This window comes from Python bivittatus, unplaced genomic scaffold, assembly GCF_059951505.1.
Source record: "Python bivittatus isolate LINGU-HERP-01145 unplaced genomic scaffold, Pbiv_v1 ctg000330_np1212, whole genome shotgun sequence".
Taxonomy (NCBI): Eukaryota; Metazoa; Chordata; class Lepidosauria; order Squamata; family Pythonidae; genus Python; species Python bivittatus.
Window position 1 is genome coordinate 34,573,813 of NW_028277058.1, and position 22,734 is coordinate 34,596,546.

Below are 22,734 nucleotides of genomic sequence, written 5' to 3' on the forward strand. Positions count from 1 at the left end.
CTTCCATTTTTGTGCATATAACAGTCTTGCAGCTGTAATCATGTATAAAAGCAAAGTTCCATGTTGTTTCTGCAGTCCTTTCTCATCAAACCCAACAGGAACAGTTCTGACTTTTTTTGAATGCTCAGTTTGAGAATTTTTTGAATAGCAATACATATCTGGTCCCAAAATTTTTTAGCCTTTTCACAGATCCACCAAAGATGATAAAAGGTTCCTTCACTATGCGAACATTTCCAACTAACATTTGTTACACCAGCATGCATTTTTGATAACTTATCAGGAGTTAAGTACCAACAATACATCATTTTATAAAGATTTTCTTTTAAATTATAATTCAACATAAATTTCAAACCTTTGTTCCACATATTTTCCCATTGTTCCAACATGATATTGTATCTGAAGTTTTTAGCCCATTTAATCATACATTCCTTAACTTATTCATCATCTAGATTCATCTGTAACAACTTCTTATACATTTTAGCAATAACATGTTCATCGTTTATACAAAGTTGAGTCTTGAGGTAAGATGTTTCATTAACAAATCTATAGTTCTTTTTATCCAGCTTAAAACATTCAGACAATTGCATATGAGTAAACCAATGACATATAAAACCTTCTGATTCTAACTGTTCTCTTGTTTTAAAGCTTGGTTCACCCTCCTCAAAATTTAACAAATCTTTATATTTTAACCACTTCATTTCTCCCACATTTTCTCTTCTAGTAAATGCTTCTTAAGGTGATAACCACAAAGGTACATTAGGAGACAATTTTACCTTATATTTATTCTAGATCTGCAGTAAGGCATTTCTAATATAATGGTTTTTAAAATCCTTATTAACTTTAACTTTATCATACCACAAATAGGCATGCCACCCAAATCTTAATTCATGACTTTCAAGTTGTAATAGTTCTTTATTCTCCAAGGTTATCCACTCCCTCATCCAAAGCAAATAACAAGCATGAAAATACAGTTTTAAATTAGGCAAACCCAAACCTCCTCATTCCTTGGCATCTTGTAACAATTTATATTTAATTCTCAGTTTTTATCCTTGCCAAATAAACTTGGAAATATCTCTCTGCCACTGTTTAAATGGTAAATCTGTAGTCAAAATTGGTATAGTTTGAAAAAGAAACAACATCCTAGGCAAAACATTCATTTTAATCACAGAGAGTCTCCCCATGAGAGACAGTTGTAATTTTTCCCATCTTACCAAATCTTTTTTCACTTCATTCCAAATTTTGCCATAGTTATTCTGGAACAACACACTATTTTTGGTTGACAAAATCACCCCCAGATATCTCACCTTTTTTTCAATCCTGAAGCCCGTCTTACTCATCAGCACATCTTGATTAGGCAGGGTCATATTTTTTAATTAACATTTTTGTTTTTTGTTTATTTACTTTAAAACCCGCCAATGAGCCGAATTCCTTCAGTTTCTTCATCAGATGCTCGGCAGATTCCTGAGGATCCTGTAGTATCAAAACTAAGCCATCAGCAAAAGCCCTCAGTTTAAAAACCTCTTGTTTGATCTTTAAGCCCTTTATTTGTTCGTCCCTTCTAATATCTCTATTAAAAACTTCAAGAACCAAGATAAAAAGCAAAGGCAACAAAGGGCAACCTTGTCTTGTTCCTTTTTGTATATGACATGGTTCAGTTAATTCTTCATTCACAATCATACTGGCCTTCTGAGGCATATAAATTGACTTAATTCCCTGTATAAAATGTTCTCCAAAGTCCATGCTTTCCAAAACTTTAAACATAAACATCCAATTCAAATTGTCAAAATCTTTCTCTGCATCCCAAAAAAATAAAATAAGAGCTGTCTGACATTCATTATGATATTGTAGATATTCTGTAATATCCAGCACAACTCTGACATTATCTTTTAGGCAAAACTCCACATTGGTCATGATGAATAAATTCCTGTAAGATTTGTTTTAACCTTTCTGCCAACATTGAAACAAATATTTTATAATCATTATTCAGCAATGAAATTGGTCTATAATTCTTAATGAGGAAAGGATCCTGTCCTTTAGGTAAAACAGCTAATTACACTTTCTACTCTACCAGTGGACCAGTAAAACACTGGATGCATGAACAAAGAATGTCTAAGCAGTCTTGCACTCTTGTTCCTAGAGGGTGGGCATTCTTTTGCACCTTTCAAGGAACAATAGCACAATCTTCTCCATATAAAGTGCTCTTTGGGAATTCTTGCTTGTGCTTGTGTGTTGTGCTCTTGGAAATAAACTTTACCTCTGTTTCAAACAACCACCTGTGCATTTTATTCCGGGCTCAGAAACGAACTTGGTAAGATACCCTTCCAAGAATATCATTGCATTTACTGCTTTAGAACAGAAAATAAAAACATGCTTAATGCAGACAAGACCATTGTACTGAAGCTATCATTGTTTGTTACATAGTTGTTCTGACAATGAATCAGGGAAAGTCAAGCAAATTTTTTTGCTACCATTCTTACAAATTAACAGGAAGAAGGATTAGTTTGAAAAAAAAAAAAGCAGGGAGAGGCTGCACCTCTTTGGTATACTAATCTATGAGTGTTGGATTGGAGGGGAAATTTCTTTCATATTGATCTCATCTAGACAAATCTTTCTAGAGGTTTCATGAGCTCTCTAGAAGGCAGGTAGTGTAGTAATACAGCAGTTTCTGTAGCCAGAGAATAAAATCAACCAGGAAAAAAAAAATAGCACATTTTCTCTCAGCACAGGGGGTTCTTCCACAAGACAGCCTTCAAGTGCTTGTCTTTTGTACTAAAGACAAGAAATGAAGCTCATGGAAGAAATAGGTGTCTGGATTACAATCCATTCCTCCTCTTTAGCAGTGTTCCTGGCTAGGTGATCTGTCTGGACAATAATTAACACATCACCCAGAATTCTCAAGCTTCTTTCAGTGGATGGATAATTGACAGAATGAATTTTGAATGAGCCTGTCTCTGTTGATTCCTCCTTCTACTTAACAATTTTGAAGTTCCTCAGCCCAATGTATCCTGCAGCATCCGCAAGACTGCTAGACATTCTTTGTTCACACATCCAGTGTTTTACTGGTCCACTGGTGGAGTAGTTTAAAATGTGTTAGAAAAATAATAAGTCTTCCAGTGATTGCTAAGCAGCTGTGGTGTACAGTTGCCTGTAATGAATGGTCACCAGATTGGAAGAGTCTGTTATCTCACTTGCACTCAAGCACAACACAAACCTGCTCTAGCAACATCTTTTTTACTCCATGAGTTTGTCTTTATTTCTGTTCTAGTCGATGAGAAAGACATCATTAAGTTATACTGGTGTTAAAAGTAGCATTTTCCCCTTTATTCCAACACTCTACAAGAGCAGCTTTGAGGTCTATAAGGTCTGTTAGATTTTGTCACTCATGGAGACTATTCTTTGATGGATGTCTCCCCCTGTGAGTTATTTATTTTTTCCTCCTTGAAGCTGGCTACAAAGTTGTGGGGAGGCAAACTTGATTAAAGATGATGCATTGCTTAATTTAAGACCCACTACTTTAGGGCTACATGCCTTTGATGCCATAATGCAAATTATCATCAGGGTTGCATACAAATAAGTTACTATACCTTCATCTTAGTGCTTAATAGTCACCTGTATTACTTAGGGTTGGTTGCAGGGATTGACACTGTTGATCTGCCAACACCAGTCCTAGAAAAGAAAGTCTTTGTCTTCCCTGTTTCTCTGAGATGGACCTAGAGGGAAGCAGAAAATGGGCAACACCAAGAATTTGGAAGGAGGTGTGGCACTCGTTCAGGAAAGTGGGACCCATTTAGTCAGTTTTTCTCAAAAATCTGGAACACTGGAATTATTACACATATTATGTAACTTTTTTCTGCCGTGTAATTTCATGCGTGATTCATGGTATGGTGTAGTTTTAATGTAATTTAGTTTGGGTGGTTATTTCTATGCAGTAGTTACATATGGCTAGCAGTATCAAGATGAGGAAATATTCTCCTCAACCCAGTGTTTTCCAGATGCGTTCAGATTATAGCTCCCAGAAACCACAGCCTGCCTTGCTAAAGGCATCTGAAGAGCAGTAGGTGGGGAAGGCAATCTTGACCTGATCAGTTTTTATGGCTAGAGGTCTCTTTTTGGGAATCGTTTACATTAGTGGAATGATAAAGTTTTAGGTTTCAATAGGAGGGATATCCCAACCTTTAAAAGGTTCTAGAATGTAGAAAACTAAAATAATTTCAAAATAATTGTTTCAAAAGTTTGCATGTATTTAAAGAAACATTAATCAAGAGGAGAAAAATAAAGAAAAATCGCTCCTCTGATGAGTATAGAGAATATATATCAATATAATTTTTGCATGAAAAATGCCTATCTTACGGTTCAAAGGCATGTAAGCAATAGTATTTTTATAGGAATTATTTAATTGAAAACATGTATATAATTGCTTTAATGCATAAAAGAAAGTAAATTATTTCCATAAACAAAGAATCTTGAAATAATGAGGGAATGTTGCAGCAATACATGGAAGAATAAGAACTTGCATTTTTCCTCCATAGCAACAGAACAAATCAGTAGCTAGGAATGGAGCAACAACTGCCACAAAATAGTGCAAACTAAAGATGATTCTGTACTGCTTCAGTATAAATTAGCAAATTTCAATATTTTTCATTATGTACATTCTATTTCTCCATCAACAGAGGTTTCAAATGTATCAGATTGGATAATCCAGTCCTTTTTTTCAATCTATTACTGCCTAAATATATTGGGACTACCAACAACGGCTTGGCAGAGAATTTTGAGAAATGCAGCCCAAGCATATCTGAAGGGCTCCAGGTTGTGGAAGTCTGAGGACTGAGTCCAATGGAATAGGATGTTTTTTATTTCAGAGAGAGCCAGTTTTTAGCATGGATGCTACAAGCAGCATAGGCAGCAAGAGAATAAGGCTTATGGACCTACCGATGCTTGTGCTATTCTGTTGTGTGCTTAATGTTAATGTAAATCAGAGGCCAAACAATATTTCAGTGTGATACATGCATGGCAATGTGCTCTAAAATAACTCTATCTTATACTTTCAATGTTTATAAATATATGACTTGACCCTAGTGAAATATTGGTCCCAGCATTTAAACAACTATGATAATAATAGCATATACTTATGCTAGTAATAACAATACTAATAGACAAAATGATTAAGCAATTCCTCTGTGTGTAAAGATTGTGATGTTTGGGAATGTTTGATAGAAAGAAATAAGGTGGGGAGGTATGATAAAAGGTTTTAAAATTATTATATGTGAAAAGTGAAACGACTTTCCTCCCTTAAATGATAATATTAAACCTTAGAGTAAGAAATTCAGGGCAGGTAAAAGAAAATACTTCAGTCTGCAGGTAGAGTTTTCTGTCACATGATGATGATAAGAATAGTTTGTAAATAGTTACTGTATATTTATAGAGTTTGGAAGCTGGCTATGACCCCGAAAAAATCAAAACCCAGGTGGGCTTTAGAAGGATGAGAGAAAAGGGAGGGAGAATTGGCTGCTGAGTTGGAGAAATGTAAGGGAATTTGTCTAAAACAGCCAGAGAAAGAGGTCTCTTGCCATCTCTGGGGAAAGGTTAATTCAATGCTGGAAGGAAAAGACCCAGTGAATTCAGGAACAAAGAAGAATAGATAAAGAAATCCGGTATCTGTAGAAGGGTACATTAAAGCAGCATTTCTCATATATCCCACTGGGGGGATGCAGAAATCATCTAGGGGGGATACAGCTCCTCTTTCCAAATCAGGAAAATGCCCACAAGACAGACAGACAGACGGCGGGGAGGGGGACAGAGCAGCCAGCTTTCCATCAAGTGCAAGAGGCAAAAAGAACTGGGCATCTCAGCGGTACCCTTCCTTGAGTTCAGAACTGGGGTGGGCTTAGGGTAAGGCAGCTCTCAGAGTGGGAAATGCTGCTTCAGCCCCATTTAGCAATAGAAATTACAGAAAAAGCTCTTAAAACTGACAATAACTGGTAAATAGAATGACTATAAAAAGTCAAAATTATAAAGTATCTTTTGGGGACTAGGTTCTTTGATAGAATGACTAGTGGGACTTGAAATATAAAAGGATGAAGGCCACTGATTTAAAAATTTTCAAATTTCTGGTGCCTTTGCAACTCAAGCAAAGTATTTTGTAGGTATATATTCCAGCAACTATCTTCCCTTTTAATTGTTAATTCTAGTTGAAACAGTAAATTAAATACTGCTTGCTTATGAAAGCTAGGTTTGTAAATTTTGTTGTTTAAAGCCCAACTGTCTGTTTGCCCTCCTTACCCAGATATGTAACATTGTCAGGACAAGTTCAATAATCATTTAAGAAGGAAGAATTTACAAGCAATCAGAGGAAAAGAGCAGTGTTCTCAACAAAGCAGTGAGAAGCAGCAGTACTAAGGACACACTACAGGTGGCTGTCAGCTCAGAGGACTTTAAAGGGAATTAGGAAATTCATGAAGGATAAGACTATTAATCACTACAAGTTATAATGGCTATATATCCTAGGATAGAGATAGTATGCCATTCAATATTAGTGGCCAGTAAACACAATCAGAAGGGGCTACTGTATTCTTATGCAGCTTATGGGATAGTATTAGGTTTTGCCCTCTTTCTTTGTAGCCCCAAGAGGTACCCCAGATTTTTAAGGTAGTAGGAAATTCTACTACCCATTGTTAGAAGGAGTTCTGGCATTAGATGGTAAGATTTTTTTCCAGTCATGCATTTTATTTCACCACAAATGAGAAAGTGAAATGTGATATCATTTTGACTTGGCCCTACTTACAATCTAGTTGTTAGAATTTAGAATTGAAGATAATATAATTTCTATTGATGGAATATTGTAGTGAATGTTTCATCAAACCAATGTTGATTCTCCTCTCTGACTAATATACCTATATAATATATATTACCAAGCACATTTGTCTAACGCATACATCAGATTTTTAGGAATACACTTAAAATTAGAGCCAATTTGCTGTAGTGGTTAAGACATTAGGCCAGAAACAGGGAGACCGTGGGTTCTAGTCCCACCTTAGGCACAAAGCCATCTGGGTGACCTTGCACCAGTCACTCTCTCTCAACCCTAGGAAGGAGGCAATGGCAAACCACTTCTGAAAGACCTTGCCAAGAAAACTGCAAGGACTTGTTCAGGCAGTTGCCAGGAGTCAAGACTGACTTGAAGCCACACACACACTCAATATTTTTAATGTATACCTTTAAAAAAACTTATTTTGCTTCTTTGGTTTCATATTGAATTTAGTAAATCTGAAATTCAGGGTAAATATATTTAGAATCATATAGATGTTTTTAGTTTTTGCTTAAGAAAACATTGGTAATATATAGCTCAAAACAGTGAGAAGGATTACAGCATTAAAATACTTTTTCAATGTGCTGAAAGCACAAGTGCCTTCTGTCTTGAAAATCTTGTTCTATGACTGCTCTGAACCTCTCCTGCATAATATCTAATAAGGTTGAAAAATTGATTACTCTAGAGCAGAAGGGTTCATTCTGGAATATGTATGCAATCTAGTTCTGTTCTCAACAATCACTAATCATCACTAGTTTGTGAATTGGAAATGTGAAAAAATCCAGTCCTTTGTTATCCTGATGTTATGTATAAAAGATGTTTGAATCTGAAAAACAGGCAACTAATCAGAAAGAGTGATCTTCAGTCTAAGAGCAAAATATATTTTTAAATCCTTTTTCCTGATGGGGTTCTGGTTGAGATAATTTCTTTGCATCTAAAATTCCATTTGATAATCTATAATCTTCCCTGCTTTGGAGCTATAATGTAGGTAGCTGGAAAAGAGAACCACAGTTGGAATGCTATTCCTGTAAAGTGCTTTGGAATAAAGGGGTTATTTAGGAATGTAAAGGTGTTATTCAACACCTCTTTGGCTTTCTAATGTTTCCTTCAAACTGCTGTCTTCCTAAATCCACTGTCTCAATGTGTATTTGAAAGAAGTGGGTGTGTATGAGAGAGAGTGCAGCAGTCTCTCTTACTGTCTAAGAACAAGAAGAATGTGCTGAGCCCTCTGGCTGGGAGCCAGGATTCTCTGTGGAAGTATAAATCGACCGGGGGTGGGGTGGGGGGAGGAGATTAATGTCGGCCGTCTTCATTAGTGGGTCCCTTGAGGAAGCCAGGACTACCGTGAGCTGTGAATGAGACCAGCTGGGGAGGGGAAGGATGGGTTCACTGTTTTTATCACCTCCTTTAGTGTCTCCGGAGGAGAAGAGAGAGAATGATAGCAATGGAAGGACACAAAATGAAGGAAGCTGAAGCTTTCTAGCAGAACACTTGCTGCCTTCTCATTGGATGGAGAGGTATTTGGCTGCTAGTCTGCTTCTCCAATCAGTACCCAATGAGCTGTTTGGACTACTTGGCATGCTAATTGGGAGGAGAAGAGAGGAAATTGGCCCCGTGGCAGCATGATGCCCTGCCATGCCAAACAAGTGAGAGTAATTATTCTCGCAGCCCCTTCATTATATGGGTTTTCAGGGTAACCAGAAAGGAATAATTCTTCTCAGACCTGTTTTTTTTTCTTTGCTTTTTTTCACTGATCCAAGTAATTTTACCTCCAGCCCTTCAGAGCTCTTTGTATACTTAACTCCTTCATACTAAATCTTTGTCTTCCTCAAGCCCCCCCCCCTTTTTTGGTGCCTATAAGGGCCTGATTTTGCATGCATGCAAGTTTGCTTTAGCCCAAGCTGCTCAGTATGGAAATGATTGCATTTTTATGAGAGAATGCTCCCCCCCTCCGCTTTTTGTCTAAATCTTGAAGAAACATATTTCTTGTACAGCCCTTGACAGATTGAATTGTGATGGAGCTGCTACCGGTATGATCCAGTTAAAGCTAGTTGCTCCTCCCCTCCCTTTTCCTCCTCCCCTCTTTCTACATGCAGTGGAAGGATGCAGATATGACAGCTCTCGATCTTGGAGTTCTTTATCCATAAATACAGGTATGACACTCACTGCCTGTCTGAACTCTGATTTCAGGGGATCACAGAGAGGGAAGTTTGTTGTTTCTTGCCCCTTTTTAGTCCATACATGCTTATGGTCAGTCCCCAGTGGGATGAATTGAGTGTTTGAATATAAATGCATTTTATAGCAATGGGACACAGAACTGCTTAAGATATAAACAAAAGCTTGATACACTGGAGCTTTGTATTGTCTGCTTCAGTCTGGTTCAAGGCTAGATACAGTCCATAAATAGACTGGATTGTACATTACTGAGAGACTACAGAATTTGGGCCGAATTCATAATATTTCTTTCACAACTGCCTGGCACTATCTGTAACTAGGCACTTGGAACAGGTGCTGTTGCTTCCTTGGCTGAAATGAGCATTTAGACAGCCAGGAAAATTGAAGCTCTTGCTTTAAACGTCCACTTTTTCTCTGTGAAATGAGGCCTAAGTGATTCCTGTCCAGACAACTGATCAGACATTCTTCCCATTCCTGTTCTTTTTCATTCCTGTTTATCTGTAAGTAATTGGAGTCAAAATGATCATTGGATGGTTAAACAAGATCCAGTATTTGACTCCTTTTCCTCCTAGTTACAGAGTCAGAGATTTGTATTTAGAACAGAAGAGAGGTTCTGAAATTTTATCAGGAATTATGTGGGTAAACCTTTGTTGTCTTCTTGTGTGTTCTCCAGATAGTGACAAAATGGTTCATTTATTTCACAGGGCTTTCATATTACTAAGTTTGGCTCTTTTATAAATATTTTATATTTCTAAAATGCGTTAAATCCCTGTTATCTCCTGCTGTGTACATTGAAACTGAAATTACTTCAGTATCTCATGTCAGGAAGATGAAAAATGCAAAAACTATGTTTGAATAACAACAACAATAACAACAACAACAACAACAATTTGGTTTGGTCAGACTTTGATATTGTTACATTGTAGGAATGGTTCTTGCTATTTTATACTTGTAATCACTATGGCCTTTGAACAATGCATTTAAATTACTTAAGGCACATGTAATATTTATGTATTACAGTAACAGTATTCAGTGTTTATACAATGTATATCCTGTTTGCTTAAAGTGTTTCACATATATTTATTAATCTATACAATAGACTTATAAGGCAGGCGAATGTTAATGCCTGCAGATAATTCTGGTTAAAATACAGCAATCTGTCTAAAGCCATTGAGAGAGTTCATGGCTAACTGACATTAGTTTTATATATTTTTCTTATAACCACTAACATTGCTTCCAGAAAGCATTTTCTTGAATCTGCTCATGTAACAAGTTAAATAATACTTTTTGTTACATTAAGTAACCATTGGAGGAGTGCTACAGTACTTGAGGAAAAAAGTTTGAATTATTTGCTCCAGAAAGAGCAGGAATTGGGGAGGAAAGAAAAGAGTGAAAATAACTTAAAGGTGTCTGCAGAATCCAATCCTTTTATCAAAATGAAAGCAGTGTTGCATTGTTGTATCAGAGCTCCACCCTTTTGTGTGTGTGTGTGTGTGTATGATGTCATTACACATGTACAAAAGGGTAAGAAGGGTAGTCATGATGGCACAGTATTGATCTTGACACATACATCCTCCTCACCCCAGATGCCTGTGCACATAGTACAGCATACATATATCTATGTGTTGGTTGATCTTAAGAAAGAAGACAATAACAAAGGTCAGTGAGATAAGAAGTATATTTTTTAAAAGAAAGAGAGAGAGAACAGTTCTGAAAGGTTTGCATCCTGGGTCAGTGCTATGTTTTGTTAGAATTTTGCTATTCAACATACCTATGTAAAATTTTGAAGACTCATTGGGGAATTCTTCATATGAGTCTTCAAAATGTTATATAGGTGTGTATGATTTAGCTACTTTTTAAAGACATAAATTATGCTGGGATGTGTGGAACTCCAGTATAATGCATAGTGTGGCCCTCTGTACAACTGGATGGCAACAGCAAAGTCAAATAGACTGTATTACAGGATTTTAGTCATTATCAGATTGTCAGGAAGAATTGTGCTGTGACATTGGTAATTCTGGATTGGAAAAGAAAAGTTATTGCTTGAAGGGATTACAAATAGCCACTGCCCTTATATTCAAAATTTCAAATTCATTTTATGTTTCAAAGAAATCAGTTCTTTTACAAGGGCTTGGAGGTTAAACCTTCCTGGGGACCAACCCTTAAAAGACCATAAGCTCCATTTAACACATTTTCTTCATTTCTAGTTTTAATGCATTCCTGTGCTTCAGTATTTAGAAGTAAGTCACACTGAATGATATGAGCCTTACTCCAGGTAAGTATGAGGACTGCAGTCTACACATTTAACTCAATGGGACATATTTCTGAACAAACATACAGGGACTTGGAATGCATATGATTCATTAATAGGTAAAACTTGGAAATACAACACCTGAGGATATGTGGTAGAAGCTAGAAAGATTAAAAGAAAAAATTTCCCTACTCTGCTTTTTTTTCATAGTCTTTAGCCCCATTTCTTGTTGTTCTCCCAAGCATGAATATGGAATAACCCCTCCCCCCAAATTCTGGGCTGTTGTCAATAACAAGCATTTTTGCTGTGCCTTATTTGCCTATTTTTTTTTTATCCCTGTAGAAATGAAAAAGAGAACAAGAAGATGCTAGGGATTAAAAAAAAAAACGATAGGCAAATAAGGCACAGCAAAAATGTTTATTATTGACAACAGCCCAGAAGTTGGGCTCCTTAATCACAAAAATTCTTGGAAGTAAATGTTAAATATGTCCAAGACCCCTATCCCTTTTCACCGTTTGTTCATTATGATTTCAGACGCCCATGGGCAAGGTAAAGGAAAGAAACAGAGAAATGTTCTCATTTTGTTTTTAAATGTATATAGGAGAGAGAATTGCAGGCAGGCAAACTGTCAGCTTAGCAGCAGGAGAAAGAGAGAGACTCCATCTCTGAAAATGTGCAGTACATGTCTGTCAATTTTGAGTGATCTGTTTGTAGTGCTAAACATCATAGTTACTTTCCTGACAACAGTGGATCTGAATATTTCCATCAGCTTCCACTGTTTTTACAGGTTCAGAAACCAGGTGAGGATGAATGTCATAGTGTCTTTCGATATGACAACTTCCTCCCTCTGTCTCTGTGCTAGTGCTGTTGCATTTGAGCCAACAGCATTGTATGAAATCTCTGTATTATGGAAAAGAGGAAACTGCTGTGGGAGAATAGCTTGGTTGCTTGTGGTTCCCCCCCCCCCCCATTTTTATCTTAAGTTAAAAATAATGACCCTGAACCAAATCTAGGGGTAGAAGTGGATGCATATTTCAAATAAAGCAAAGAGTCCCCTCCAATAATTTTCCTTAAAAAGTAAAAGATTCAGAAGATGATTTAAAATTATTTTAATAAGAAGTAAATATATTTGCTAATATTCTCCAATTCTTTAAAGAGATCTTACCATTTATTGATATAATTGGAAAATTTAATATCTAAAAAAATACAATTTTTGAAAATTTTGTTGCCTATTACATACAGAGTATCATGCTTTTATCCAAAGTACCAGTAACTGCAACAGATGTAAGACTGTTGTCTTAACCTTCAGCAACTGCTTTTAACTTATAAATCAACCATTTTGTCTACTCTCAGGATATATTCTACTGCTTTGATCTTATTCCTCACTCTGTCTTAGAACTATTATCTGAATTCATTAGTTTGTATTTAAGATTTTGAAAATATCATTTAAAATTACATTATATTTGGGATGTTACGCACACATGGATTCCTAGGTTACAATGATTGTTGGTTTACCAGTTGTTTTCTTTTCTGAAGAAAGTGGAATATGCGTGACTATATATTTATTTTTTAAAAAAATCTTAAATTGCTCTTCAACTCTTCATCAGTTTCTTGATGGTTAGAATAAAAATAAAACATAGTAAAAGTATGAATAAATTAAAAAATGAAAACAACAACTACAACTAAAAAAATATAAAAGCTTGGGAGTATCAACATAACTTTACCCCTTATCATGTATACAGATTCTTGAGGCAGATAGCTTTTTACTGACAGAATGGGTACCTAAAAAACCCACCTGGTTACCTGGATTAGAAGTGAAGCGGTCTAAACATTTAATTCAGGAAGAAACTAAACTTAAATTATGGCTGTGCAGTGCTTCAAATTTTATTCCAAAAATGATTTTTGGAGCATGCAGGGGCACGAATGGAGCACTAGCCTGGAATTCTAAATCAACCATGTTTTTTTCTGGAATCACATGGGAGTTTCAGAAGGCAGTCATAGAATCCCAGGAAAAGACATGACTGCTTTAAAGAGTTTGCATTCCTATGTGCTCCAGAACACCTTTTAGGAATTGAATTCAAAGTGCTGTACAATCATATTTCCGGCTGTTCAAGATTCTGCTGCACTGCTGGTATAAATATATTAATATTGCCTGTGTTGCTGAAAATGGTTACAGATTTCAAAGGTGAAATTTGAATTTATATCAAGTGCAGGAACGTGATTTTATTTTTCTGCCTTAGTGGCCCTCTCCCAATTTAGTAATTGTTCAGACTTTATATTTTCAATCCTAGAACTTGCAACATAGTACTCCTATAAAGAGGAACAGAAGAATAGCCTGTAAATTTTATTTTTCTGTTATATCCCGGAGTATCATTGTTATCAGGCATACTTTGCTAAATATAAGCATTTTGTTTGGAAGAAAGCTTCCTCATTTTCCATTTATCTTATGACATTATTAAAATCTTCCATGCTGAGGCAGCCGAACAGTGGCTATGCATTTTTAAGAATGCAGCAAAAATAGTGGCTGCCTGCATCAACCTTCATTGTCACTGAGGTTCAGTTCCACTGGTTTCACACTGGAGCCTAGGGATGACTTGTTTTTATGACAATGGCCTATTTAGTGAAAATATGAGTACCACATTGGAACATGCCCCAAAGCTGTGCTTCATAGCAGACTGTTTGGCCACTGTGCTGTCTTCTCATCCCGTCAGTTGCTGCTGTAAGTTGTACTGACCTCAGACTTTCAGAACATCAGAACCAGTTAGAGATGATACATCATATACATTCATACCTAGATCCAAACTTTATATATTTTGGACACACACATACATACACATATATGTACAACCAGTTTTTGATCTTTCACAGAGATAAATTAGTTTATGACTTTATAGTTCTACTGTATCTGGTAATATCTGATGATATAATATGATATGATATGATATGATATGATATGATATGATATGATATGATATGATGTCTGCCATAAACAAGAATCAACTCCTAGGGATTTTCAATAAACTAAAAACTATAGAAACACACAATAAAGTCCCAAAGCAGTAAGAACTAATAAACAACACAGGTGCTAGCCCCAATCTCAGTAGCAGTGACAATGACAGGCCCAGCCCAAGAACCACGACGAGACAGTCTAGTCCAATATGGTTCCTTTATTAGCTCACTCCTAATAGACAGAATCTTGCCAGACTAAACCTATGCTAAAGCAACTAGTGGATATACCCTGTGAAACTCTAGGGAAGGGCTGTCCTTATCCTCTTTGTCTTCCCACGTTTCTGCTGTGGACTGAGAAAGCACTTGCTCTGGAATGTTCCCCCTTCCTCCTGATAACCTTGATCCTCCATTCCAGTATCTTCCTCACTCACGCCATCCATTACAGACAACCCTCAAATGCCTATAGAAAAAAAATTACACCTTTTCAAAAAGACACCAGGGGAGTTGCTCTATCTCTTCTGATGGCAGACTGTTCCATAAAGTGGGGGCTACCATAGACAAAGATTGTTCCAGGCCTCCACTGCTTCATTTCATGTGTATGTGGTGGTGGTGAGGGACTATGAACATCTTTCCCAGCAGTTTCATGTTACAAAATAAGAATGATAGAATTGAACCATGTGGTACCCCACAAAAGAGAGCCCACCAGACTGATCTGTCATTCCCCCCCCCCAATGGACTGGTCCATCTAGGGAGAGGCAGAATCACTGCAAAATGGTGATACCTGCCCCTAGCATTTCATAGGCAGTCCAGAAAAATACCATGATTAGTGCCATTGAATGCTGCTGGGAGGTCAAATAAGACCTGCTCTTATCTAAGTCCTGATGAAGGTCATCTATCAGAGCAACCAATGCCATTTCCATTCTATATTCAGGCATGAACCGTACCTGAAAGATCAAGATAATCTGCTAGGTCTACGCCACTCTGCACCTGAAGCTCCACCCACTTCTCAATAATCTTCCCTAAAAAGGGAAAGGTTGGAGACAGTGTGGTAATTGTCTATTATAACTGGATCCTGGGAAGGTCTGTTTGACACTGACTCCTCCAAGGCTTCCAGTATAACCCAGTCTCTTAAAAAGCTACTCCTAGTCCCTCTCCCAAATATCTAAAGGAGCCATAAAGGGGATGGGTTTAAGCCCCAAGTGTTGGATTACCCTGTCCACTTCATTAGAGTCAACAGGCTGAAATGAACCATACATCTGTAAAGGCCGCTGTATGCTTTATATGTACTGTACAGGGGACAGAGGTCATATCTTCAGAGGAATGTGCCATTCTGGAAGGATCCATCTGTCTTCATCTATGCTAACCTAAAGAAAGCCTGTCCTATTTCATCTTAAAATCTTGCTGTTTGGATTACCTCCAACAGATTGTGCTATGAATTGGCCAAGTACCCACAATCAGCAGGCTTATGCTGCTCATAAACCACTGACCTGTCCTTGATACTGTCATGATAGGTCTCCCAATGACCATATATGTTAGATTGCTGCTCAACTATATGTATGAATCATCAAGTCCACAATTAAATAGAACTGATTAATTACCTGTAACTGTAGAGCTTTGAGTAATTATCTTAGTGATGCAGGGGGAGGAATGATGGGAGAAGGAAAGTACTTGGCATATTCTAAGATACTTTTCTTTCTCTAGAAATGTGGCAGTGATGAATCCTGAAATTCAGAATAAATTTCATAGCTTAGTTCAAATTAAGCTTTGCCTCTCTCACTTTATAATTCCAAATAATTTATTTTTTTGGCCCTAACACTTTACCATCTTAGCTCAGCACTTTCTTACAATGGCCAACCAGATGTCTCTGGGGTACTTGCTAACAGGAGATGGAGACATACCTCTTTTATAGTTTCAACTGACATTTGGAGATATACTTCCCACAACCCCAGGGTAACACTGAGGCTTCAAGACCATTAGTCTTGATAGACCTGTACTCCATGCATTTATTTATCACTATTTAATCTAGTGCCCATCACTTCATCTTGTAATTCCACAAATTAATTACTCACTGTATGAAACAGTACTTTCTTTTATTTGTTTTAGCTTTCTTTCCAGTCAACTTTGTTGAATGACCATTGATCCTAGTGTTGAGAGAGAGAGAGATCTTAGCTGCTATAGGGGCTAATATTGCTCCTTCTCCAGACTTTCAAGAATATTAGCAAGGAGTGGAACATTTCTGGTGTAATGAACAGAGAAGAAAATTCCTGTCAGTGCAGGGATAAAGAGTCCCTTCATAGTTTTCCTTGCTTTGTCAATCAGGCTAAGTTCCCCCTGCCCTTTCTCTGTTGAACCAGAACAGTAGGGGTGGTGATCAGGAAAAGCATTTTGTTAAAATAGATGACCTGTACATTCTGTTCTAATTTTCTGTTATTCAAGGCTAGAAATGTACTTGAAAAATGAAAGGACAGCATCTGAGCTAGATGAATTACCCAGCAATAGTGGAGAACATACATAGCTTAGAGTTGAAATGTTTGGATCTTAGTGTTCACTAGCTTGGTTTTCTTCTTGCAAATGTTTCATTACCGAACTAGGTAATATTATCAGTGCTTTCATAAAAGGGAGTGAGGTTTACTGGCTTCTTATGTGTGGCAGCTTGTCCTACCTATCTTGATCAGGGTAGTTGTAGTATGTGGTGCCTGTTTCTGATCAGCCTACCTAATTTCGTTGGGTGCATTTTTTCATCTTAGATTGTTTCTGCCCATGTTATTGGTTTTTACTTATCTATGTGTTGATTACTGAATGTGCGATGAGGGACAAAGTGCTTTGGGCTGTTTGCTTTCTTCTTGGGCCTTTGTTTGTTTTTTGAAAAGTTTGTAGAAACAGGAGAACCTCTATGGGATCACGTATCTCAGGATCCATAGCAGATAGTCATGCAATGTCTGAAAGTGTGCAATGTCTGCAAGCAAGAGCTCTCCCATACATAAAACCCAAATTATGGAAATCATCTGAACAGCAAATGTAGCACAGGTAATATTTGCATAGTGGATGAGACCTATTCCTTCAGTTCCTAAATCAGTCTTTCTCAACCTGGATGTTTTCCACATGTATAATTTTGATCACTGGGAATGGTTGTAATTGTAGTCAACACATTAAATGACACCAGGTTGGAGGTGGTTTTCTGAAACTGTTCATTGGTGTAAACTATTAAATTCTTTTTCCTCTGCTTCCCTCAGAGGCTTAGAAATTGAAGCTTAAAGAAATGATCATGAAAGGGAAGAAAATGGATTGAAATCTCTTCCCCAAAATATATTTGCTAATTACTATATTTTAAGGGCTGTTTTATAAATTTGCCATTGTAATAATCTCTTGGACAATAGAGAATCCGGGCAGTTACTTATGTACTTACTATACATACATACATACATTCAAAGCAAGCTGAATTAAGTAAGGCTTGTTTGTTTACTTATTCATTAAATTTATATCTTGCCTTTACTTCAGAAGCTCAAAATAATATGCATAGTATTTCCTGTCCAATTTTTTTTCCGTACTAGAATCCTATGAGGTACCTTGGAGCTGAGAGATAGTAATAATATAAACAGGTTTATACCATATTGTGGCCTTAGCTTACACTGTCATAGATTCTTCATTCAAAATAATAAAAAAAAATTAACTTCAGACTAAATGTGAATACAATCAGATTATACACTTTATGGCCTTAAAAACATGGATAAGAGACAAGGACTGATAGGTCAAGATAGAAAGCAGAGATTTCTAAGAAAAGTATATTGAATTTTCAAATATTGAGAACATGATCTCTCTATAGCTTTGCATGCTCACAGATTCTCCTTTAGGTTTTGCCTTCTACACTTAATCCTTATGTTGAGAAGTAAGCCTTGAGAACTTGCAGAATTCTGTTCAAAAACACTGCTCATTTGCCCCTTGTATGTCTGTTTTGTAGTCTTCAAATAGTGTTGTCCCACCATAAAGTAGGATGAGTAGGTAGAATGAGATGGTTCATTTTTCAGCTGTAGTGATTTTAATAATAACAATAACAATAACAGTAATATATTAAATTTATATGCTGCCTGACTCTCAGTGACTCTGGGCAGTTTACAGATTGTTTAAAACATTTAAAACAAGAAAACTGTGCACAAGGCTGTTGTTATCAGAAGGCAAAACTTCTGAAAAAAAAACTTAGTTAAAATGCCTATTACTATCTGCTGTTGGATTTATATGGGAATTGCTACACTTCACTGAGTTCGTGCAGAGACTCATAACTAAACAATAATAATTGTTAGTGAAAGCAGTAAAAATATCCCTTAAATTAAAAAAAAAATCCAAGGTTAACCAATATCTGAAAACTTCCTCTGCTTGAAAAGTTACAGTTTGAAGATCATTTAAATGTTTTAATGTTTTATTGCTGCTTTAATTCTGAAATAAAATGTGTATGGGAATAAATAGATCAAAATTTGATTACAGATATGTGCCGGTTTGTATACTCAAATCGTATCCATCTTTTTGTATTCACAAAGACTGAGAGAGATGGGACTGAAGAATAACTGCCATAAGAACTGGAAAAATGTTCCAGTAAATAACAGCATTCACAACTCTTTGGCTAAGACTAAAAATAGTGTATATTTTATCATGAAAATGATTAGATCAGGTTTTGAAAGGATGTGTTATACCAAAGGAGGAATTTCAGCCTGGAACTTCTTTTGTCACTGTAACACTAAGATGGGAAAAGTCAGTGAGTTCTCCCTGTACAGGAAAGTTTCTAGTAATTCTCTGGGTTGGATTGGCTACATTTACAACTAAATGGATCCATTTTTCCCAGTGTGGAGTTATGATTGTGAGAAATGCTTAATCTGGCATTATTCTGCTTCTAAAACCCTGCCTCCCTTCCATTCCCCAATTCCAGATGGAGTGGAACTATAGCAGCTAAATAGTTACTTCCTTTCCCCCAAATTTCTCTCCAGGTTATGGCTGTTATGCTTCATGGTTTCTACAAGACAATTCTTACCACAAAGAAAAGTGAAATATTGCTCTCATCCGTGCAGCACGTTTTGCAATAGTAACATTTATCTCCTTGCATAACTTACAATAATAAAAGATCTCCCCCCCTCCCCCACTTTAGCAGTGAGAGAGGGCATCAACTTTCGTGTGAATGGTTGTTTTTGTCTGAAATGTCTCAGGCCTTTATTGCCCTTCTTCTAACATACTACATATCCAGATTTTGTGCTTTCAAGCCTAATTTACTTCACCTGTTCTTGTAGTATATTTTACATTGAATTTCTGTTCAGTACGAATTGCTTGATTGTTTCTTAAAATGGTGACCATATAATATAGCGAAGCTTCCTCAAGCTGCTGTGCTTCAGGTCTATTAACCAAACTTGTATCATTTCTATCTTGTATAGCCACCACAGTGGGGATCTGTAGTCACATGTGGGAGGTTTTCAGTTTGGGAAAAACTGACATAATGACATCCTAAATTTTAGTATTCCTTTCTTGAGCCCATGCAATTTCTTTAAAGAAATAGATTTACTGTTTAACTGTTTCTACTGTCATACAATTTTATATTTTTTCTAAAACAAAATTGATAGGAATTTATGTGTACATGTATGCATGCAGTTGCCGTATATGAGCTTCAATCATTTGCGTGGAAAAAACTGAGTAAATTATATATTGAACTGCTAACTGGTGTGAAGGCCTTGTGGTTTCCATGGTAACTGGGCTGGAAATAGCTCCATGTGACATCAGAATGGTACAGGTAAAGTGAGATCTAGCCTCCCCCTCCCCCTCCCCCTCCAAAGAGCAGAGTAGGTACAAAATACAAGGCGTGTATTAGCAAATACTAATACACTAGCATTTGCACTTAACATATTTAAATATTCAGACAACCAAAGGTGGATAAGTCTTCCAATTTCTAGTTAAATAAAAACAATTTTTTGATAAGATGCCAGAAGAATATCCCTCCCCCATATCCCTTCAGTATGGTAATATATTTTCTGTATACAAACTTTCCAGATAATGCAGTGCAAATGGGGGTTGGTAGAAAAAGAAGGGTGAAGGGGCTCCTTCCCTGTTCTATACATAAAGATGATTGCCATTGGTTCATATGCATACAGTTTGATCTCTCTGTCATGGTTTTTCAAAGTATTGTGTGGATGAAAGTGACATAAGTGTAAGAGGCTTGAATCAATGAGTTGATTGTTACAAGATAAAATATTGCATGGATATGAACATTTTTACATTTCAGTTGAAAGTGAGAGGATTTTTTAAAAGGTATCTCATAATCAAACTGTTAGTCATTAATTTTAAATAGTTGTACAGAATCCAGCAGATCAATTTAAATAGTCTGACTGAAGAGTATTGATATAGTATAGCCTACTGCCTCCCTTGGACCCTATTTTAAAGCAGCTACTTCCAACCTGGTGTCCCCAGTTGTGTTGGAATTATACCATGCCCAATTGCTGGGATTTGTGGGAGCTGTAATCTCAGCACATTTGGTTATATTAAATTGAAGGAGATTACAGCTGAAGTGGGCAGCCCCTATATATACACAGTCTGTGTGTGTGTGTGTGTGTGTGTGTGTGTGTGTATGATCTCCTTTCGCTATAATTTACTGCTTATGGGGAGAAAGAAAAGAATGTTGGAAAGAGAAAAAAGGAAAGAAAATGTGTGCCTCCACTCACTTTTGGCTCTGACCCCATCCATGGCGGGTTTCACACCCACCCACCCACCATGCAGCCCTAAGAGAATGTGGGTGTCTCATTTCAGATTATTATTTATTTTTTGGATTTGGGGGCTTACTTCATTTTCTTCTTCAATTTAGGTTTAAAATAAGATTAGGTTTGAAACAGAGCATTGCATTGGGGAGGGAAGCAGAATAGTAGGAGCTAGTGTTAATGATTTTACCAGGGTAAGTTCCTGGTGAAAAGTTTTTCCTCTCTCTAAGCATTAGGATCAGGGGTTATCCAGTGAAGCTGATTTGAAGGTTATTTAGAACAGACAGAAGAAATAGAAGTGGAATTCATTACAAAAGACATAGTGAATTTAGAAGACTTTAAAAGAGGACTAAATAAATTCATAAAGGATATATCTTTTGAGGGCTATTGGTCTTAAAGACTCCATGTTATTTCATGTTCAGGGTCAGCAGGCCTTCAGAAATCAGTTGCAGGGGAAGATTAGTCAATCTTCTGCTTGTGATCACCCCAGAAGAGTTTGGCTGACTACTATGAGAAATGAAATGGTCCATTTACTTTCGGGGTGGCTGGCTTCACACACATCACTGACTTATTTTTGGAAGTACTGATGTCTTCCAGTTCCCATCACTCAAATCACCTGCCTCCTACCTGGCAAGGATTTTGCTGCTGAGCATCTAAAGGGGTGAAGTGAAAGGGAAAGGTGAAATAAAAGGTAAGCATGGAATATCAAATCAGAGAAGCTTTTTTATCATTCTTGTGTAACATATTGTATGACTCCATCTGGAAGTACTCAGTAAACCCAGATTAAAAATCTTTGGTGGTTTCTCTGCTCCCTCAAATACTGCTATTGCAGTTATTTTCAAAACCAGGGAACAAGCAACAGGAGTGTCTCAGAATGATTAATCATATATAACAGAAATGAATCTTCAGGGAAAATAATTCAAGAGACTTGTGCTGCCTTTTCCCTATTTGCAATTTTCATTTCCCTGGTCTTGATGCTTTTTTTGACTGACTACCTCATTCCTCCCCATACCAGTGGGATAGAGAGAATGGTCCTAGAATTTATTTATTAGATTTTTAAACCACCTTAGACTTGTGACTCTTAGTGGTTTACAGGCTTCTATATCAATCAATCAGTCAGTTTATTACAGTCATAGACCAGTATATACAGGCCTCTATAATACAACAATACAAACTAAAATAATAAAACTAGAAACAATAATTAAATCAAAATTAAAATAGTAATTGTATTCTCTCTTTCTTATAAATATATTAGCAGAATTTTGAATTCTATTACATTAGAGAAAAAGAGCTTGTAAAGACAGCAGGTAGGATGATGGAGAGACTTCCAAACACCTATATTTATCTAGGAGAATATGTGACCTGTTTATGTAATGCTGAAAAGATCCTTCTAGTGCAATTTATTTGTCTTTCCCTCCTGTCATTTTTGTAAGGGGAAAAACCAACATAAGATTTTATAGCTCATGCCCTAATCACAAGGACATTTTTGTCATTTTCTTCTACCACCACACCCACAAAATTGTAGTAACATGTTGCCAGTGTCATACTGGGAAAGGTACTTGAATGAAAAAATGCTGACATGCCACCATCATATAAATGTCTGTATTCTGAAGTGTGTGGTACTAAGAGTTTGCTATAAATAGAAAAGCATAGGATTTCTTGCCTAAAGAGAAATTGGGATTCTTGATAAAATTCCATTTAGTACATAAGCCTCTTTGTAGAGCATCAAATGGAATACTCAGAAATCTCCTTTACTATTTTTTATCCTATCCAATAATATTGGAAGAAAATATTATCTTACAGACTCCAGGCAGGTTAGCTGATGGTTG

At 36.6% G+C, this 22,734-nt stretch overlaps 1 protein-coding gene across 5 annotated transcripts in view; it reads left to right on the forward strand.

Moving 5' to 3' along the window:
* The window catches only part of TCF20 (transcription factor 20), a 236,759-nt gene that overhangs the window by 75,817 nt on the left and 138,208 nt on the right, over positions 1-22,734 (forward strand). The window contains exon 1 of one of the 5 annotated variants that reach the window (XM_088140980.1): positions 8,895-8,958. The exons of the other annotated variants lie outside the window; for them this stretch is intronic. The gene's annotated coding sequence lies outside the window, so the exon portion shown is untranslated. Of the gene's footprint in view, positions 1-8,894; positions 8,959-22,734 lie in introns of those variants that run through there. 5 annotated transcript variants of the gene reach the window in all.